General features: G+C 48.5%; 1 pseudogene across 1 annotated transcript in view; it reads right to left on the reverse strand.

The window, feature by feature from the left end:
- The window catches only part of LOC310668261 (PEST proteolytic signal-containing nuclear protein-like), a 10852-nt pseudogene extending 1377 nt beyond the window's left edge, over positions 1–9475 (reverse strand). The window contains exons 1-3 of the transcript in view: positions 9468–9475; positions 8395–8523; positions 4093–4213 (exon numbers count right to left, since the gene is read on the reverse strand). The product of the transcript in view is annotated as a PEST proteolytic signal-containing nuclear protein-like (transcript). The remainder of the gene's footprint in view (positions 1–4092; positions 4214–8394; positions 8524–9467) is intronic.
- Between the last annotated feature and the right edge of the window lie 12232 nt (positions 9476–21707).

Genomic DNA, 21707 nt, shown 5'->3' on the forward strand with positions numbered 1-21707 from the left:
ACTAGACTTTACTTTTAAAAAATGCTAACTTGAAAAGTGCGACACAAAACACCCCAATTTTCCTGATCTTTTATCTCTTAATTAGACTAGACAAGGAGCTAACACAAATTGACCAAAACAGATTAAGGTTTCTCCCTATTTCTGTCCTACGTGTTTGATTTTATTCGCACGCCTCCTTTTCAATGTTTGAACCGTGCTCAAAAGGCCGCTTATAGCATGAAAGGAATACGTAACAAAAGGAGTCATAAACAGTAAACCAAACGTTAAAAAAAAAATACACAACCAAACCGAACAATTTCCACGTAAATTGCAACACGGCGCAAAATAAAGATGCAAAATTCCAACAGCAAGCCCCACCGCCACAATAAAACCATAGCTGTCAACTTACAGATTTGAAAATAAGGGGCCAGCAGCCTCGAAAATAAGGGACCGGCAGCCAAAATAAGGGAACAACAATTACTTTGATAAAATACATATTTCGTTGCGTGCAAATGGCTTTAGATACCTATTAGGTCCATAAATTACCATATAGCAGATATTCAACACAAAAAAACAGCAACAATTTGTTGTTGACAAAGGACAGCTGGACATAGAAAGGGCCCCATTACCTTCAGTAGCTTATTTAAGGGACATCATCAATAAGGGACAGCAGCGGGACACGGCGCTGGGATAAGGGACTGTCCCGCCAAATAAGGGACGCTTGACAGCTGTGAATAAAACCCCAGTCTCCCAGGACTGGCAGCCCAGACGTCACTCACCAAAAGCTGGTCAGGCAGAGTCATGAGACAGACACAGGCGGAAGAAAAAGACTGCGATGGAACCGCAGCTTCAGCCTGTGTCCTGTGATCCATTCCAGCCTTTTTATTCTGCTTGCATCTCCACCTACCATCCTTCCTTCCTTCCTTCCTTCCTCCTCCCGTCGCCTTTCTGTCTCTCCTCCACCAACACTTCACAAGTTGCGGTAGCCATGGGAGTCCATTTTGCTGCCCTAACTTCTCCCCTCCTTGCCACAATCCACTGTTGTTGTTTTTTGAATCATTAAGAGTGCGCTAGGTCCTCCCCGGGACGCGGGTGGCGCTGTGGGTAAAACCTCAGCACCTAGGACTTGCCGATCGAAAGGTCGCCGGTTCGAATCCCCGCGGCGGGGTGCGCTCCCGTCGTTCGGTCCCAGCGCCTGCCAACCTAGCAGTTCGAAAGCACTCCTGGGTGCAAGTAGATAAATAGGAACCGCTTACTAGCGGGAAGGTAAACGGCGTTCCGTGTGCTGCGCTGGCTCGCCAGATGCAGCTTGTCACGCTGGCCACGTGACCCGGAAGTGTCTTCGGATAGCGCTGGCTCCCGGCCTCTAGAGTGAGATGAGCGCACAACCCTAGAGTCTGGCAAGACTGGCCCGTACGGGCAGGGGTACCTTTACCTTTTAGGTCCTCCCCAACACGCCCCGTGAACCGGTGAGCATTTATGATGCGCACCCCACGGATTCTACAGAAACATAGGGAAACGGAACGCTGGAAGCCGCCCTGAACTGAGTCAGACCATTTGTCCATCAAGGTCAATGTTGTCTACACTGACTGGCAGCGCCTCTCCAGGATTTCAAGGCAGGAGATTCTCCCAGCCTAACCTGGAGATGCAACCTGGGACATTCTTTATGCAAGGCAGATGGTCTAGCACTGAGCTGCGGCCTTTTCTTTATAAAACGAAGCAAAATTCCAGTTCTCATCAGGGTGGATACAAAGCAATGATTAAAAAAATTAAAATCAGATTTTTTAAAAGTTACTTTTTTTTTATTTAAATAGGATTTTTAAAAAATCTTTCTAAAGATAGTTTTCTATTTAAGTTATATTATAGTCCAAAGGCTATTCAACAGGAAATAAGTTTTTCATGTGTGCTAAAACTCAGTCTTAAGTTTGTTTGTTTTTTTAAAAATTGTTTAACCACATCGGTTAATAAACATGGATACGTATGCTATAGTGATATTGTTTTAGTTAAATAAATTGTTTGAATTGTTATTAAGGAAACGGTTATTTTTCTCCTTCCAATAAAGTGCAGCAGAAAAGCTGCCCAAATATAAACAATGATTTCATACTTACCTGTCTTTGTATTTCTGATAGTATAACCAAATCGGTAATTTTTGATACAACTGTAGAAACTACTCTGAAAAATTATTATTCCAAAAATGAAACCTTGACCTGGTTGTAAATATTAAGATTAGACCAACAAGAACGAGTCTTTCTGAATTTAAAAAAATATATGATTTAAATCAAGTCTTACTGACTAGTGATTTAAATCAAGTCGTACTGACTAGTGATTTAAATCAATTTGATTTAAATCAAATCCACTCTGGTTCTCATAGAGAACAGCTTCTCTGCTTAAGAACATAAGATTTCCATTCTGTTAAGCTTTGCTTGGAGGAAACCTATTGAAATGAATCAGTCTGACAAGGTAAAGTCAGTGGGATTATTCAAAATTAAATTTAGCAGAATGCCACTCACGGAAACTGTGTTGGTACGGAATCAGACCCTTGATCTACTGAGCTCAGTATGGTCTACACAGGCTGGTACTTACCCCAATTTTTATCTTTCGGTCTGTGCTGTAACTTACGAGTGGGCAGAGCTATTACCTAATACAATTGGGACATAAAAAATAATTATTGGCTGTGGGTTTATCTAACTCGAGAGTAGATAAACGGGCGATTAATAGAAATGCGTTGAGACGTTCTCAAACTGCTTAGATTTCTCCCTACCGAGATAGAAGCTGTACAGTGGTACCTCGGGTTACATACGCTTCAGGTTACATACACTTCATGTTACACACTCCGCTAACCCAGAAATGGTGCTTCAGGTTAAGAACTTTGCTTCAGGATAAGAACCTCTGGCGGCACGGCAGCAGCAGGAGGCCCCATTAGCTAAAGTGGTGCTTCAGGTTAAGAAGAGTTTCAGGTTAAGAACGGACCTCCGGAACGAATTAAGAACTTAACCTGAGGTACCACTGTATATATAACCTGTTGAAATGGATTATTCTAGGCTTTCATTATTCCAGCCAGCCTGGAATAATTCAAATTTCAGTCAGTTCAAATTTCAAAGCGAATCTGCCTGATTTGCATTTTCTGAAATTTCAAAGCGAATCTGCCTGATTTGCATTTTCTTTCAAAAATGTGCACTGACTTTCGTGGTGCACTTCTGTAACCTATTAACGGGGTTCAAAATTGCCTACAGCAAATTGCAGGGAGCTTGCATAAAAATGGGTGTATTAGTGAAAATATAGAGAGAGCGTTACGTTAGGGCATGGGTAGGCAAAGTAAGGCCCGGGGGCCGGATCCTGCCCAATCGCCTTCTAAAACTGGCCCGCGGACGGTCCGGGAACCAGCATGTTTTTACATGAGTAGGATGTGTCCTTTTATTTAAAATGCATCTCTGGGTTATTTGTGGGGCGTAGGAATTTGTTCATTTCCCACCCCAAAAGATAGTCCGGCCCCCCACAAGGCCTGAGAAACAGTGGGCCGGCCCCCTGCTGAAAAAAACCACAGAGCCATGCTTAGGGGATATTGTGCGCAAAAATGTCTAGCGACATTGCGTTAAAAACGTGTACATTCGCATTTTAATGCAAATCGCCGTTGGGAAATGTTCAGGGGGACTTCAGAAACGAATTCTAAAACTGATGGAGTAATGTGGAGAACTGTGCTCAAGGCTGAGGTGGTGAAGGGGGTGCAGGCACTCTGCATGTGCTCAGAGGTGCTCTGGCTGCTGCAAATCGCAGACATCCATTGCGGTGTTAGGAACCAGCCAAGCCGCTGGGCGTTTTCCTCCTGTATTTCCCCTCTTCTAAGTGTTCCACATCTTCTCTTCCCCGGCCCCCAAATCCACATCATCGCTTCTGGAAGGTTGTATGGCGTGATTGTATGCAAGCCCATAAAGAATTCAGATTTAGGATTCCTGCCAAGAATATCTTGTCGGCTGCAAGGCATTCTGGGTAACATGCTGTAAATTAACATAAAAGCTGCATCGCGGGGGGGGGGGGGGGGCTTGGTCACCACCCGCCCTAGCAGGCATGGTGCCTCCGTGTCGAGATGTTGAACTGTGCGCATAATGCGCCTACCTTTGCTGTGGGCTCCTGAACTTGCAAAGGGCTGGTCCGCTCACTGACTTTTGCAAAATCTAGGCTCCTCTCTGCTCCATCTTGGAGCGCTTGACGGCTTATTGGCAGCTGAGCTTTCGAACTGCATATTGCGGTTGAATGAGGTGTGGGGGGGGGGAGTATGGGGCAATGAGAGCCTGCTGCTTCTTATAAGCTGCAGGTATGGGGGGGTGCACACTTCTGAATGCTTCCCGTCTTTTGTTTTGAAAACAACCCCGCAAGCGGAAATTGAGCACCGTTTCCCTGAACTGCTGGTTTTCGTCTTGCGGGGAGTTTTGCTTTTAATCCGGAGGAGTGTTCAAATCGGAATGCGCGGTGTGGCCCGGCCCGTGACGCGTTGTGCCGGATCCCTGAATGCAAGGACAGAGTTTGCTGCAGAGTGTGTGCTTGAAGGTGCATCGCATTGTTCCATTTGTGGCGCTGAATCAATGAAAGGACTGGTCGCACGCCGTCACCGGTCGCTACGCTTTTACCAAGTGGCGGGTGTGGGTGTGTGAACCAGGGGTGGGACCCAAGCTGATAACATGCGGAAAGCATGGCCAACATCTCTTAACACCACCACAGTGATGTTTACAGGTGGCCCAGGGCATGAGACCTTGCTTTCGTGGCCACCAACCTTCCTGGAGCAGCTGCTCTCTTGCAAGGGTTTCCAGCTAACAGTTTACCTCTTGCAAAGTTTATCTGAGTTTTGCAGAAACATTGTTAGCAGGGATTTAAGTGTTGGTTCCAGGCTTGACTTCTCACAAGCCACAATCACTGTCGGTGGAAGAGGGAGCAAAAATATAATCGGGTGCACCTCTTTGATTGATGTGGCGTTCTTTTTGTTCGTTCAATGTGGTGGTTGAGCCTGAGCAAGATTTGAAGACAAAAGCTCATTCTTGTCCCCCACCCCATGTCCTTAGCTTATGGGTCTCTCTGCAACAAAATAGAGGGATGAACGCTTTAAAGTTGCAAAGAGAAAAATTGCCAATGGCTACTAGTCACAGCAAGGGATGCGGGTGGCACTGTGGTCTAAACCACTGAGCCTGGGGCTTGCAGATCAGAAGGTCGGCGGTTCGAATCCCCGCAATGACGGGGTGAGCTCCCGTTCCTCGGTCCCAGCTCCTGCCAACCCAGCAGTTCGAAATCAAGTCAAAGTGCAAGTAGATAAATAGGTACCACTCCAGCGGGAAGGTAAACGGCGTTTCCGTGCGCTGCTCTGGTTCGCCAGAAGCGGCTTAGTCATGCTGGCCGCTGTACGCCGGCTCCCTCAGCCAATAAAGCGAGATGAGCGCCACAACCCCAGAGTTGGTCACGACTGGACCTAATGGTCAGGGGTCTCTTTACCTTTACTAGTCACAGCTGCTAAATGGGCCTTCCATAGCCAGAATAAAGAATAAAATATTCTTTGTTAAAAGAATAAATAAAGACCAATGATCTCATTTGCAGTAAGGCAGACTCCTTACATTTGGGTTGATCAATACAATACTTGACATCTAGGTTAATTGGCCCCACGTTTGGGCAAAAGGATTCCTTAATGGCCGAGGGCTGGACTTGTGGACCTTTTCAGCTCTACAGTTCTGTGATTCTATGGTTGCAAACATCATTTTCTGGATGTGCTGGCGCTGGTATGCCCTGGATGGGGGGTGAGGTTTGGGGCAGAGATTCAGCCGGAGGGGAAAATAAGGGTCAGACCGAGTCCAAACCAAAGGCCAGGCGGAACAGCTCTGTCTTGCAGGCCCTGCGGAAAGATGTCAAGTCCCGCAGGGCCCTAGTCTCTTGTGACAGAGCGTTCCACCAGGCCGGGGCCTGTACTGAAAAGGCCCTGGCCCTAGTTGAGACCAATCTAACCACCTTGCGACTTGGGACTTTAGTCCTGCTGGCCACATGAGCTGGAAAACTGACTGCGGACAAACGCCGGCTCCCTCAACCTGAAAGCGAAGTGAGCACCACAACCCCATAGTCGCCTTGGACTGGACTTAACTGTCCAGGGGTCCTTTACCTTTGACCTGTTACCTGTAAGATTCACTGCCACAAGATGTGACGAGGGCTGCCAGTTTGGACAGCCTTAAAAGTGGATTAGACAACATCGCAAAGGAAAGTTGGGGTATGGCTCTGCCTCCATTATCAGATACACCTTGCCTCAATAAACAAACAGAGATGATGATGATGATGATGATGATGATGATGATAATTTATTTGTACCCTGCCCATCTGGCTGGGTTTCCCCAGCCACTCTGGGCGGCTTCCAACAAAGATGAAAAATACACTAAAATGTCACATATTAAAAACTTCCCTGAGCAGGGCTGCCTTCAGATGTCTTCTGAATGTCAGGTAGTTGTTTATCGCTTTGGCATCTGATGGGAGGGCGTTCCACAGGGCGGGCGCCACTACCGAGAAGGCCCTCTGCCTGGTTCCCTGTAGCTTTGCTTCTCGCAATGAGGGAACTGCCAGAAGGCCCTCGGCGCTGGACCTCAGCGTCCGGGCAGAACGATGGGGGTGGAGACGCTCCTTCAGGTATACTGGGCCGAGGCCGTTTAGGGCTTTAAAGGTCAGCACCAACACTTTGAATTGTGCCCAGAAACGTACTGGGAGCCAATATAGGTCTTTCAAGACCGATGTTATATGGTCTCGGCGGCCGCCCCCAGTCACCAGTCTAGCTGCTGCATTCTGGATTAGTTTCTGGGTCACCTTCAAAGGTAGCCCCACGTAGAGCGCATTGCAGTAGTCTAAGTGGAAAGTATAAATTATCTTTATCACGGCCATGTGCTTCCTCCCCTGTTGAGGGCAGGATGTCTTTGAAGACCAGTTGGGGAGATTCGCAAGTGGGGAGAATTGCTGCCGGGCTCAGCTTCCCACCGGGCCTTGGGTCTGATCCTGCAAACCTCCTCTTACTTTTCCTTGGGGGTTGGCCAGCTGAGAGGACCGGATTCTGGACTCAGTGGGCCTTGGGTCGCATCCAGCAGGGCAGTACTTAACACGTTCCTAGCTGGTTCATTTTTATTTCCTTTAAAAACCAACCAACCAACCCACACTACTGAACCTCTCGAAAGCTGGCCCGGTTGGCGGACCCCATGGCCTGTTTGGGGTCCCTATAAATCGAATTCCATTTTCCCACCTTTTGGGTCGCATAATATCCGTTTGCCAAAATTGCTTGTTAAGCCCACATTCCATTAGGACAGAGCTCTGGACTCCCTTGTAATAGCTCATCGCTTTGCAAACCGCCTGAGCAAATTGGGGGTGCAGCTGGGGTGGGTCAGGCCAAGGTGTCCTCCGACCCGCAGAGTTCCCGTAATTTATTATTATTAATATTTGACTATTGGTCCGCCCCTCCAGAAGATAGAAATGAGAGAAACCAGGTGCTTTTCCTCCTTAGCGGAAGGGGCTCTGCCGATCCGCCCGTTTGAAACGATGATGGATAGTTTCATTTAAATTTTTCCTAAAATAAAATATTAATCAGCGGTGTTTCTATCCCGCCTTCATTATAGCTTCCTGAGATGTGGCGCCTTATCTGGGGACAGATCTCCCCACCCTGCCAGGAGCTGTTTGAAGATAATTAATACATCTTTTCTCCTCTTCTCTCTCCTTCACCGCCCCCCCCCCCATATATCTCTGGAGCTGAGAGGAGGAAACAGAGAAAAGCTTCAGGTCTCATCGCTAGTCTCTCAGCGTTGAGGGATCAGCGCTCTCTCGCTTGATAGATAAAGCTGTCTTCAGTTGCATTTTCGCCTCCTTTGGGTATCTCTGCCCTCTGAATTTGCACCGGAGCAAATTTAATAATTCACGGCAATAATAATAATAACAACAACAACAATAATTTATTATTGGGGAGCGGGTGGCGCTGTGGGTTAAACCACAGAGCCTAGGACTTGCCGATCAGAAGGTCGGCGGTTCGAATCTCCGTGATGACGGAGGGAGCTCCCGTTGCTCAGTCCCTGCTCCTGCCAACCTAGCAGTTCGAAAGCACAAAAGTGCAAGTAGATAAATAGGTACCGCTCTGGCGAGAAGGTAAATGGCGTTTCCATGCACTGCTCTGGTTGGCCAGAAGCGGCTTAGTCATGCTGGCCACATGACCTGGAAGCTGTGCGCCGGCTCCCTCGGCCAGTAAAGCAAGATGAGCGCCGCAACCCCAGAGTCGGCCACAACTGGACCTAATCGTCAGGGGTCCCTTTACCTTTACCTTTATATCCCACGTGACAACAGCCCTTCAGATATTTGAAGATGGCTATTCTATCTCCTCTCTGTCTCCTGTTCTCCAGGCTGAATAGTCTCCATTCCCTCAACCGTTCTTCATAAGGCTTGCTTTCCAAGCCCATCGTCACCACGGTCACCTTCCTCTCTACACCTTCCAGCTTGTCAATATCCTTCTTCAGCTGTGGTGTCCGGAACTGGACATGGGACTCCCGTTGAGGTCTGACTAAGGCAGAGTATTTGGAGCCCGAGACATTTAGGGCTTTTAAACACTGAGGGCCCGACTGGCTCTGGTTATCTCCCGCTTGGACTACTGCAATGCGCTCTACGTGGGGCTACCTTTGAAGGTGACCCGGAAACTACAACTAATCCAGAATGTGGCAGCCGCCGAGACCATATAACACCGGTCTTGAAAGACCTACGTTGGCTCCCAGTACGTTTCCGAGCACAATTCAAAGTGTTGGTGCTGACCTTGAAAGCCCTAAACGGCCTCAGCCCAGTATATCTGAAGGAGCGTCTCCACCCCCATCGTTCTGCCCGGACAGTGAGGTCCAGCTCCGAGGGCCTTCTGGTGGTTCCCTCACTGCGAGAGGCCAAGTTACAGGGAACCAGGCAGAGGGCCTTCTCGGTGGTGGCGCCCTCCCTGTGGAAGGCCCTCCCTTCAGATGTCAAAGAGAAAAATAACTACCTGACATTCAGAAGACATCTGAAGGCAGCCCTGTTCAGGGAAGTTTTTAATATGTGACATTTTAGTGTATTTTTCATCTTTGTTGGAAGCCGCCCAGAGTGGCTGGGGAAACCCAGCCAGATGGGCGGGGTACAAATAAATTATTATTATTATTATTATTATTATTATTATTATTATTATTATTATTATTATTATGGCAACCGATGCACCTGTTTTAAAACGGGGGCTGCATTTGCTCTCAAAACAGAACCCCCGCCCAATCGTCTGGGCGCTGTGCTTTGGACCAGCCGAAGTTTCCGAGCTGCCTTCAAGGGTAGCCCCATGAAGAGCGCATTGCAGTAGTCAAGTCTGGACGTAACATGGGCATGTGGCCAAGTCCTCTCTTTCCAGCAGGGGTTGTAGCTGCTTAGTGTGCCACTAAAGGAATTTGCTTCCCTCGTAACTTACATCTTCAGTCTTTTTCATGCTTTCGGCTTACCTGCACATCTCTGAGGCCTGTTTTGAGACTTGAGATACCCCTGTCCCTCTCATGGCACACTTGGTTGTACAGTGGTACCTCGGGTTAAGTACTTAATTCGTTCCGGAGGTCCGTTCTTAACCTGAAACTGTTCTTAACCTGAAGCACCACTTTTGCTAATGGGGCCTCCTGCTGCCGCCGCGCCGCCAAAGCACGATTTCTGTTCTCATCCTGAAGCAAAGTTCTTAACCTGAAGCAGTATTTCTGGGTTAGCAGAGTCTGTAACCTGAAGTGTATGTAACCTGAAGCGTATGTAACCCGAGGTACCACTGTATCTATAATAAATAAGATGAAAGATAAAAATAATTTTTTTATTAAGAGATGATCCAAAAAGAACTCCCTTAAGAGAATTGAGTCTTTTTGTCTTAAGACAGTCTTTAAAAGAATTTGTCCAAAAATTTTTTTAAAAAATAATTGCAGTATCACCTTAAAGACCCAATAAGTATATTGGTTGTGTTTGGCTGTATCTAATCTGCCTTGGCTTGATGGATGGAAAAACACTCTCTCTCCTATTTTCCTCCTTACACACACACACAAACACACACATGGACAGCAGCAATTGGTGGCAGTGAGTTCCTTGGACCACCGAATGAGCATTTAACGCAGCGATTTATTGTGCCGGTGTGTTAGGAGAAGAGGGTGATTTTTAGAGGCCGCTAGAGTTCCCAGCACCTTCAACAAGCGACAGATCCCAGGATTCTCCAGGGAGCGGAAACGTGCTTTCAATGTGCAGTGCAGTTGCAGGCTTAAAACTTGTTGTTGTTGTTTGGTCGTTTAGTTGTGTCCGACTCTTTGTGACCCCCTGGACCAGAGCACGCCAGGCACTCCTGTCTTCCACTGCCTCCCGCAGTTTGGTCAAACTCATGCTGGTAGCTTCGAGAACACTGTCCCACCATCTCGTCCTTTGTCGTCCCCTTCTCCTTGTGCCCTCCATCTTTCCCAACATCAGGGTCTTTTCCAGGGAGTCTTCTCTTCTCATGAGGTGGCCAAAGTCTTGGAGCCTCAGCTTCAGGATCTGTCCTTCCAGTGAGCACTCAGGGCTGATTTCCTTAAGAATGGAGAGGTTGGATCTTCTTGCAATCCATGAGACTCTCAAGAGTCTCCTCCAGCACCAGAATTCAAAAGCATCCATTCTTCAGCGATCGGCCTTCTTGATGGTCCAGCTCTCAATTCCATACATCACTACTGGGAAAACCATATCTTTCCCAGGGAGTCTTGTCTTCTCATGAGGTGGCCAAAGTACTGGAGCCTCAGCTTCAGGATCTGTCCTTCTAGTGAGCTAAAACATTTTAGTATCCTCCAGTTCTGTACCCTCCTTTCTGCTGTTCCTTCCACCTGCCCGAGTGGAGTTAATCAGTCTTGAACCATGTGTGCCTTGGCTCACTTACTTGAGCAACCTGATCATGGGATATCCTTGTTGTTCCTCCCAGGGCACACCTGTGGAGATTTCCTGCCTTGGTGGAAAGCGTTCATCCCCTCTTTTTTTGACAGGGAGAGGTCATGTGGCTTGGTTGATATACACACATTCTAATTCAAAAACCTATTTGGGTTAGTCTGCATTTCAAGGTGCATATGTATAAAGTGGTTATCACTGTATTATCTCCTGGCATGCCCCACGGAGGACCTTAAGGTCCACAAATGACAACATTTTAGAGGTCCCAAGTCGCAAGGTGCTTAGATTGGTCTCAACTAGGGCCAGGGCCTTTTCAGTACTGGCCCCAACTTGGTGGAACGCTCTTGTCACAAGAGACTAGGGCCCAGCGGGACTTGACATCTTTCCATAGGGCCTGCAAGACAGAGCTGTTCTGCCTGACCTTTGGTTTGGACTCAGTCTGACCCTTATGTTTTCCCTCCCCTTACGGTTTTGATCTATGGGCTACTTTTAAAATGAGGCTGCATTTTAAATTGCATTTTAACCTGTATTTTAAATTGGTCCCCCCCCCCCATTATGTTTTTACTGTAACTTTACTGGTGTTAGCCCCCCTGAGTGCCTGGCTCTGGCCAGGGAGGGCGACATATAAATAATTTATTATAATTATAATTATAATTATTATTATTATTATTATTATTATTATTAGGACATGGGTGGCGCTGTGGGTTAAACCACAGAGCCTAGGACTTGCCGATCAAAAGGTCGGTGGTTCGTATCCCCGCCACGGGGTGAGCTCCCGTTGCTCGGTCCCTGCTCCTGCCAACCTAGCACTTTGAAAGCACGTCAAAGTGCAAGTAGATAACTAGGTACCGCTCCGGCGGGAAGGTAAACGGCGTTTCCGTGCACTGCTCTGGTTCTCCAGAAGCGGCTTAGTCATGCTGGCCACATGACCCGGAAGCTGTACGCCGGCTCCCTCAGCCAGTAAAGCGAGATGAGCGCCGCAACCCCAGAGTCGGTCATGACTGGACCTAATGGTCAGGGGTCCCTTTATCTATTATTATTATTATCTCAGCAAGCATAGAATATTTTTATTTCCTTTTTTGTTGAAATGACCAGGATGGTCTCCACAACAAATAAACTTTGACCCACAGTGCCTTGCAGATTTTTTCTCCCAAAGGCGGTGAAAGGAACAGTTTGCTGCTTTGGGATTTGCAAGCATCGCGATGGAGCCAAGGCGTAGCTGCTGCTGCTGCTGCCGTCGGTGGTGGCAGTGGCAGCAACAGAGGATGCCAGGAGCGGCAGAGAACCCTCGGTGAATGGGAGAAGAACGCAGCAGATGGCTCCGTCCACGTAGGGGAAGAACTGATTTGGATGAGGCGTAGGTGTTGGAAGGAACACGCGGCTGCCGTCTGGAACAGAATGTCCAAGGGGGTGGGAGAAGCGAGGGCTCTGGCGGCTGGGGCTGTTTGCACGCAGCGTTTGGCCCGTTGATATTCCTCCTCTTGAGTGCACCTTTTTCTCTTCCTCGTTGAGGCGGCAAAGAAAGTGCCAGCATGCTGAAAGCCCCAGGTGGCAGTGGCGTAGCGTGGGGGGTGCAGGGGAGGCCGGCCGCACCGGGAGCAACATTTGGGGGGGGGGGGAATTGACCTGCGCCTCCATGGACAGCTGTGAGTCCAAAATGACTCCCAGGCTGCGCACCTGGTCCTTCAGAGGCATAGTTACCCAATTCAGGACCAGGGAATCCTCCACACCTGCCCGCCCCCTGTCCCCCAGTACTTCTGTCTTGTCAGGATTCAACCTCAATCCATTAGCCGCCATCCATCCTCCAACCGCCTCCAGGCACTCACACAGGACCTTCAGCGCCTTCACTGGTTCTGATTTGAAAGAGAGGTAGAGCTGGGTATCATCTGCATATTGATGGACACCCAGCCCAAACGCCCTGATGATCTCTCCCAGCGGCTTCATATAGAGACGGAGAGACGCATGGTAGAAGTTTGTGGTCCTGAATGGGGTCACTGTGCCCCTGAAGGACCAGGTGCGCAGCCTGGGACACATTTTGGATTCACAGCTGTCCATGGAGGCGCAGGTCAATTCTGTATCCAGGGCAGCTGTCTACCAACTCCACCTGGTACGCAGGATGAGACCCTACTTGCCCGCGGACTGTCTCGCCAGAGTGGTGCATGCTCTAGTTATCTCCTGCGTAGACTACTGCAGTGCGCTCTACGTGGGGCTACCTTTGAAGGTGACTTGGGAACGACAACTAATCCAGAAAGTGGCAGCTAGACTGGTGACTGGGAGCAGCCGCCGAGACCACGTAACACCAGTCCTGAAAGACCTACATTGGCTCCCAGTACGTTACCACGCACAATTAAAAGTGTTAGTGTTGACCTTTAAAGCCCTAAACGGCCTCAAAGGCCCAGTATACCTGAAGGAGCGTCTCCACCTCCATCGTTCTGCCCAAACACTGAGGTCCTGCTCGAAGGGTCTTCTGGCTGTTCCCTCCCTGAGAGAAGCGAGGTTACAGGGAACCAGGCAGAGGGCCTTCTCCGTGGTGGCTCCCGCCCTGTGGAACGCCCTCCCATCAGATGTCAAAGAGATAAACAACGACCTGACATTCAGAAGACATCTGAAGGCAGCCCTGTTCAGGGAAGCTTTTAATGTTTGATGTTTTATCGAGTTTTTAACATTCTGTTGGTTGCTGCCCGGAGTGGCTGGGGAAACCCAGCCGGATGAGTGGGGTATAAATCATAAATTGTTGTTGTTGTTATGAAATTTTGCACAGCTTAGAGAAAGTGGAGACGAGCTTTTCTCACTCTCCCAACCCTAGAACTCGTGGACCACGCTATTGTTGTTGTCACTTATTAAATTTGCATGCCACCCTTCAGCCATAGATCTCAGAGTGGTTGACAGTGTGAAGACCTAAGGTAGAAACACCCAGTAGAAGATGAACGCTGGAAAATTCAGCCCTTCTTCCTGCAACACAGTGTTAACTGGGCAGCTTGTTCCTGCAAGAGGCAGCAGTGGCCCCCAATATGGAGAGCTTTAAAGGAGGAATGGAAATGCACGGACAACTGGCCATAATTGGCTATGCCTCTGCGGAAACCTCAGGAGCGGCAGAGTTGCTGTCGGGATCAAGTCCTCCTTGCGTGTTTCCCACCCAGGTCTGTCTGGTTGCTCACTTCGAGATGCTGAGCTAGATGGGATATTGGCTTGATCCAGGAAGCTCTTCTTCCTTGCATAGGTAAAGGTAAAGGGACCCCTGACCATTAGGTCCAGTCGCGGACGACTCTGAGGTTGCGGCGCTCATCTTTCTTTATTGGCCGAAGGAGCCGGCATACAGCTTCCGGGTCATGTGGCCAGCAGGACTAAGCCGCTTCTGGCGAACCAGAGCAGTGCACGTAAACACCGTTTACCTTCCCGCCAGAGTGGTACCTATTTATCTACTTGCACTTTGAGGTGCTTTCGAACTGCTAGGTTGGCAGGAGCTGCGACCGAGCAGCGGGAGCTCACTCCGTCACGGGGATTCGAACCGCCAACCTTCTGATCGGCAAGCCCTAGGCTCTGTGGTTTGACCCACAGGCGCCACCCGCGTCCCATTCTTCCTTGCATACTGGTGCACAAAACTCAGATAGGAACCAGGAATACCAAAAATGGCATTCCACGCCTTGCGAACCCAACCAAGCACAGCATTTTGCACAAACCAACTGTCGAGCTCTTTCCCTTTGAGACTCCCTCCATTGGTTCTGATCTTGCGGGGCACTTCTCAATTTCTCTTTTCCAATGCGGAGAGGGCTTTTCCTTCACAGAAAAAAGGAGCGAAGTTCTCCTCTCCCCTCTCCTCTTACGCTTTTTCCTTAACTTGCTGGCACCCCAGACGGTGATTCGTCTTGGCAGACCTCATCTGGCATCCAGGCTGCCTGGCTTCTGAGTCTTCCCTTTCCTTTTCCTTCTATTCTCAGGCATGGCGAGAGACCAGAGAGCCCTCAGGGTGCTGTGTGTGTGTTTGTGTGTGCTGCGGCTCTTGTGGGGGTTTGCAAGTGGGTCAGACCTGATATGTTTCCACATTGCTCGATCGAAGAACAACGTCGGAGTGTCGATCCGCCTTGCGAATCTCTGTTTTGTTTTTTTTAATAATATTTTTATTAAGATTTTCACATAAAAGAAGAAAAAGAAAAATACAAATAAGTAAAAACAAATAAAAAAACAATTAAAATTGTCATAATATTTCTTGCATTTGCTTGTTTCCCGGACTTCCCCACACCTCCCCTCTCTGTATTCCAGTTCAATTATTTAATCAGCAAATCCCTTCCCTCTACCTTATCCTTATCTTTATCTTAGTATATTATACCTTTAGTTTTTCATCTTTTAACCATCCATTTTTCCATATTCCTTCACCACATTATTACTAATAACCCTTTAACCTCAATCCAACATCATTCTAACATTCATTAATTTTATAATATTTCTGTAAATAATCTTTAAATTTCTTCCAATCTTCCTCCACCAGCTCTTCTCCCTGGTCTCGGATTCTGCCGGTCATTTCCGCCAATTCCATGTAGTCCATCACCTTCATCTGCCATTCTTCCAGAGTGGGTAGATCTTGTGTCTTCCAATACTGTGCAATAAGTATTCTTGCTGCTGTTGTGGCATACATAAAGAAAGTTCTATCCTTCTTTGGCACCAATTGGCCAACCATGCCCAGGAGAAAGGCCTCTGGTTTCTTCGGGAAAGTATATTTAAACACCTTTTTCATTTCATTATAGATCATTTCCCAGAAGGTCTTAATCCTTGGGCACGTCCACCAAAGGTGAAAGAATGTGCCTTCAGTTTCTTTACATTTCCAGCATTTATTATCGGGCAAATGATAGATTTTTGCTAGCTTGACAACCCTTGCAAATCTCTGAAAGACCTCTTTCCCTTTCGCTTGCGCGCTGAGCTTGTCAACATGGCACCTGAAGCTGCCAGCGTCGGGAAAATAAAGTCCTCTGTTAAATATCCCACTTTTCTTCCTTCTTGGTTTCTGCTTGTGGTGGCTCCCCACTTCCCACGTTGAACATCATCCTTAAAAAATGTCCGTTCTGAATAGAGGAATGATGCAGAGAGCACTTCACTGGGTCACAAAGGTGCCTCTCCGCCTCTTGGTTGGGTATGAGCCAGCCGATATCATTTTGTGCCCCTGCCTTTTTTGGGGTGTGGCAGCCATTTTGTTTTAGGCTGTATGTCCCCCCCTTAAGGCAGCCATTTTGTGTTACGCCACTCCCCCCCCCCCGAAAAACCCCCTATCCTTGGTCTTTTTAAATATATTTTTAAAACTTATGGAAATTAAAGCAGGGTTAAATTATCTCAACTTTCTAAGGAAGGTCAGTCAGCGTGGCTCTTAATCCTGGGGTCATGGGTTTGATCCCCATGTTGGCCAAACGATTTCTGCATTACAGGGGGTTTAGACTATACCCCCCAACATTTCTCCAGTGGAAATAGGGACGTCCCGTTCCATGATGGTAATTTTACTATTTATACCCCACACATCTTCCTGGGTTGTCCCAGCCACTTTGGGCAGCTTCCAACATCTATAAAAACATAATTAAACATTAAAACAGCCTCTCTTTAGATTGGAAGAAATTTAAAGATTATTTACAGAAACAATGTAAAATTAATGAATGATGGAATGATGTTGGATTGAAGTTAAGGGGTTCATAGCAATAAGGTTTGAATTATTAGGAAAAAATGGAGTGTTAAACAGCGGGAAAGGTAAAGTTAAAATATCAAGACAAAAATTAAGATAAAGGTAGAGAGGGAAAGGATTTGCTGAACAAACAATCGAACTGGAATACAAAGGGGGGAGGTGTGGGGAAGTCCAAGAAACAAGCCAATGCAAGATATGTTTTGAAAGATGGAATTGTTTTTAATTGTTGTTATTTTTTGAATTTTTTTCTGGTATTGTTTTTCTTTTTTTCTTTTTTTCTTCTGTTTGTCTTACTTTGTGAAAACCTTAATAAAATACTAATTGTTAAAACAGCCTCTCTTTTTTAAAAAATAATTTTTGTATTAGATTTTCGAAATAAAAGAAAGAAAAAGAAAAAAGGAGATAAACTTACATCAAAAGATCGTACAAATTCCACACGTTGAGATTACTCTGAATCCCCTGACTTCCCCTAACCCCTCCCTGTGTCCTCTTAATTTTGTTTTCAACTGCATATCAATCCTTCTCCAATTTTTTCATCTTCCTAAGTTATCTGTACTTTCTGTTACAAGCGAATTTAGAATCCTGCTAATGTTTTGACCTGTTTGCAGTGATTTTGCATATACATTATAAACATTTCCCATTCTTTTTTTTAAAAAATGTCGTCTGGGTTCCTGAGCTTCCCAGTTAGTTTTGCCATTTCGGCATAGTCCATCAACTAGATTTGCTATTCTTCTTTGGTCAGGGTTATCTTTTTCTCCTATCTCTGGGCTAGTAGCGTCCGAGCAGCTGTTGTAGCATACATGAACAGTTTCTTCTGATCTTTAGGGATTGTTGTTGTTTAGTCGTGTCCGACTCTCCGTGACCCCCTGGACCAGAGCACGCCAGGCACTCCTGTCTTCCACTGCCTCCCGCAGTTTGGTCAAACTCATGCTGGTAGCTTCGAGAACACTGTCCCACCATCTCGTCCCCTGTCGTCCCCTTCTCCTTGTGCCCTCCATCTTTCCCAACATCAGGGTCTTTTCCAGGGAGTCTTCTCTTCTCATGAGGTGGCCAAAGTCTTGGAGCCTCAGCTTCAGGATCTGTCCTTCCAGTCAGCACTCAGGGCTGATTTCCTTCAGAATGGAGAGGTTTGATCTTCTTGCAGTGCATGGGACTCTCAAGAGTCTCCTCCAGCACCAGAATTCAAAAGCATCCATTCTTCAGCGATCAGCCTTCTTTATGGTCCAGCTCTCACTTCCATGCATCACTACTGGGAAAACCATATCTTGAACTATACGGACCTTTGTTGGCAAGGTGGTGTCTCTGGTTTTTAAGATGCTGTCTAGGTTTGCCATTGCTTTTCTCCCAAGAAGCAGGCGTCTTTTGGGATAACCCCCCCCCAAAAAAAATCTTCTCTATACAGGATTGCTTGGCGGTCGGAAAGCTCTATACCCTCCAACATTTCACCAGTGAAAATAGGGACATCCTAAGGAAAAGCGGGACATTCTGGGATCAAATAACAAACCCGGACAGCTTCTCTAAATCAGGGACATCCCTGGGAAATAGGGACATATGGAGGGTCTGTTAGACTAGATCTGACATAGTCAAACTCCGGCCCTCCAGAGGTTTGGGACTGCACTTCCCATCATCCCTGACCACTGGTCCTGTTAGCGAGGGATGATGGGAATTGGCATAGCTGCCAACGTTTCCCCCTTTTTAAGGGAAATTCCCTTATTCCAAATAGGATTCTCTGCAAGAAAAGGGAAAAGTTGACAGCTATGTACCTCGGAAGCCGAACGGAATCCGTTCCGGAAGTCCGTTCGACTTCGGAAACCAAAGCGCAGCTTCTGATTGGCTGCAGGAAGCTCCTGCAGCCAATCGGAACTCATGGAACCCGCACCGGACGTTCGGGTTCCGAAGAACATCCACAAACCGGAACAATCACTTCCGGGGTTGGGGCTTTCGGGAGCCAAAACGTCCGACTCGCAAGGCGTTCGGGATCGAACGTACGACTGTATTTGCAGAAACTCACGTGTTTCACTTCCTTTTATTGTTCTGCGTATTGCGTCCTCTCGTTGACCCAAACACCTTTCTTGGCCATGCAAGAAACACCTCTGCATCTGGCACCTGGTCCTGAACACCTCTTGGTGTCGGTTCTGCGACTCTCTTGAACCCGGCTGTTTCCTCCATCCTCCCTCCCTCTCCCCCCCCCCCTGCAGTCGCACTGGCTGGTAGGAGCAGTACTCTGAAATGGAGAGCCTCAGGCGTGGAGCAAAGATCTTGCTTTGCAGCTGAGAAGCGGCGGAGGGAAAGGGAGGCCCAGCTGCGGTTTCCACTGGAGCCGAAATAAAGAAGTGTGAGTGTGCAGGAGAGAGAGAGGAGGGGAGCTTTTCCGACTGCTGTTTTTAAAAGCGAGCTTGGCTGTTCTGGGGAGATGCAATCACGAACTCCTCTTTGGGGAAGCAGCAGCAGCAACGGCACGCTTCTCATTTACGCCGTTTCCACATGTGTGTGTGTGTGCGTGCGTGCGTGTGCTGATGGTGGTGGACGATACCGAACCCCAAGGGGAGGTAAAAAACCCCAAAAACCAAGAGGAGGGAAGCCTGCGCTGTGCGTAATTGGGAGATGGGGAGGGAAGGGAAGGAGGCTGAGAGTGGACGGGCGGGCGAGCATCTCTGGGCTCTCTTCCTGCAGAGAGAGAGCCGATGCCTTTGCAACCCCCCCGGGGGGAAACGGGCACGAAGCTCAGGATTGATGCTTTTAAGAAACAAACCATATATATATGCACACACACACACACACACACACACTGGAGACGGAAGGAAATGGAAGAGGGAAATAGACGAACGGAGGTTTCCACCATATTCTTCAGAGAGGCAACTGGCCCAGTTTCCTAAGGACTCTTGAGGCAGGCAGGGCGGCCCCCCCATCTCTGCTGAGCCCCCCTTCCCCAGAGCAGTGTGGGGACATAGGGGTGGGAGGGAGCCAAGCCTCCAGGAATGTAAGAGCGTGAGGAAGGGAAAGGACGGAGCCAGCCTCCTTGGGACGGTTCTTGTATACAATCCAGACGTTTCGTAGGTCTCTGGCATCTGTCGTTATGGAGTAAGTGAGGGGTTGTTTGGGGGGGGGGGCTGAGGCTCGCACAAGGTGGCTCCCTCCCCCTGCTCAGCTTGGCTCCGGGAAGAAAATGGAATTTAGCAAAACAAGAAGAAGAAGGAGCCAAGGCTCCATCTAGCCAACAGTGGCCAACCAGATGCCTGTGGAAAACGAGTGAGCAGGATTTGGCCGCAAGAGGACTCCCATTTCTTCACGGGTTGCCAGCAACTGGCCTTCATAAGCATTCCTGCTTCTTACAAGCCATTTGTGACTGGCAGCCATTGGCAGCCCTCCCCTCCTCTGTTGTTGTTGTTGTTGTTTAGTCGTGTCCGCCTCTTCGTGACCCCCTGGACCAGAGCACGCCGGGCACTCCTGTCTTCCACTGCCTCCCTCAGTTTGGTCAAACTCATGCTGGTAGCTTCGAGAACACTGTCCCACCATCTCGTCCTCCGTCGTCCCCTTCTCCTTGTGCCCTCCATCTTTCCCAACATCAGGGTCTTTTCCAGGGAGTCTTCTCTTCTCCTGAGGTGTCCAAAGTCTTGGAGCCTCAGCTTCACAATCTGTCCTTCCAGGGAGCACTCAGGGCTGATTTCCTTCAGAATGGAAATCTGTTAGTTTGTCTAATTCTCTTTTAAAGCCATCTGAGTTGGCTATTGCTGGCAATGTTAGAAACTCGGATACACAAGTTTTTAGCAGGGCTTTTGCCTTGTAGTTTGTTTGTTTTTTAACCAGAGTGGGTGGAATGCTTTAATCTTGCCCTTTTAGAAAACAGGTTTTGTCTTTTTAGGTTTTCTTTTTTACACTGGCTTTAATGTATGTCTTTGCTTATACTGTAAGTTGCTTCGAGTTGCCTTGGTGAAAAAGCAACTAATAATAATACAGCCGTACCTTGGAAATTGGAACAGCTTAGCTCCCAAAAAATTTGGCTCCCAAATGCCGCAAACCCAGAAGCCAGTGTTTCAGTTTGCGAACTATTTTTGGAAGCCGAATGTCCGACAGGGCTTCTGCGGCTTCCGATTGGCTGCAGGAGCTTCCTGCAGCCAATCAGAAGCCGCGCTTTGGTTTTCTAACGTTTTGGAAGTTGAATTGGATTCCGTTCGGCTCCTAAGGTCCCGCTGTAATAATAATTTGTCTATTTGATTGCTGCACTGGGCATCTTGGGGAGGAAGGTTGGGGCAAATATCCAATTATAAATACATAACCCTGCACGCTTTTGATACAACACAGGAAACTCAGATCAGCGTACCATATTTTTCGTCCCATAGGATGCTCCGTCCCATAGGACGCACCTAGTTTTTTGGGGGGAAAATAAAGGGAAATTTGTTTCCCTTTATTTCCCCCCCAAAAGCAGGTCGGGGAAACCGAACCAGGTCGGGGAACAGCGGGATGGCGGCGCTGCGCCTCCCTGCTGTCCCCCGAGCTTGTGGGGCTGGCCGATGTCTGCCCGGCGCGAGGGGCGCTCTGCTTCAGGGCGCCCCTCGCGCCAGGCGGCAGGCTGCTATCCGCAGCGTGGGGAGCCCTGCGGGGAACTCCTGCAGGACTCCCTACGCTGCGGATGTCTGTCCAGCGCGAGGGGGCGCTCTGCTTTAGGGCGTTCCTCGCGCCGGGCGGCAGGCTGCTATCCCGAGTGTGGGGAGCGCTGCGGGGAACTCCTGCAGGGCTCCCCATGCTGCGGATGTCTGCCTGGCGCGAGGGGCGCTCTGCTTCAGGGCGCCTCTCGCGCCAGGCGGCAGGCTGCTATCCGCAGCGTGGGGAGCCCTGCGGGGAACTCCCGCAGGGCTGCCTAGGCTGCGGATGTGTTCCCGAAGCGCCGGGCGCTCTGCTTTCAGGGCGCCCGACGCTCCGGGAAGCAGGCTGCTATCCGCAGCCTAGACAGCCCTGCGGATAGCACCCAGATTTCCCCTTCTTTTTTGGAGGGGAAAAAGTGCCTCCTATAGGGCAAAAAATACGGTAACCAGTTTGGCAAGTGAAATACGATTGGCCTTTGCGCTTCTTAAAAAGTACAGTGGCACCTCTGGTTGCGAACGGGATCCATTCCGGAGGCCCGTTCGCAACATGAGCAGAACGCAAC

Source organism: Podarcis tiliguerta, assembly GCF_965153285.1.
Source record: "Podarcis tiliguerta genome assembly, chromosome: 18".
NCBI classification, from domain to species: domain Eukaryota; kingdom Metazoa; phylum Chordata; class Lepidosauria; order Squamata; family Lacertidae; genus Podarcis; species Podarcis tiliguerta.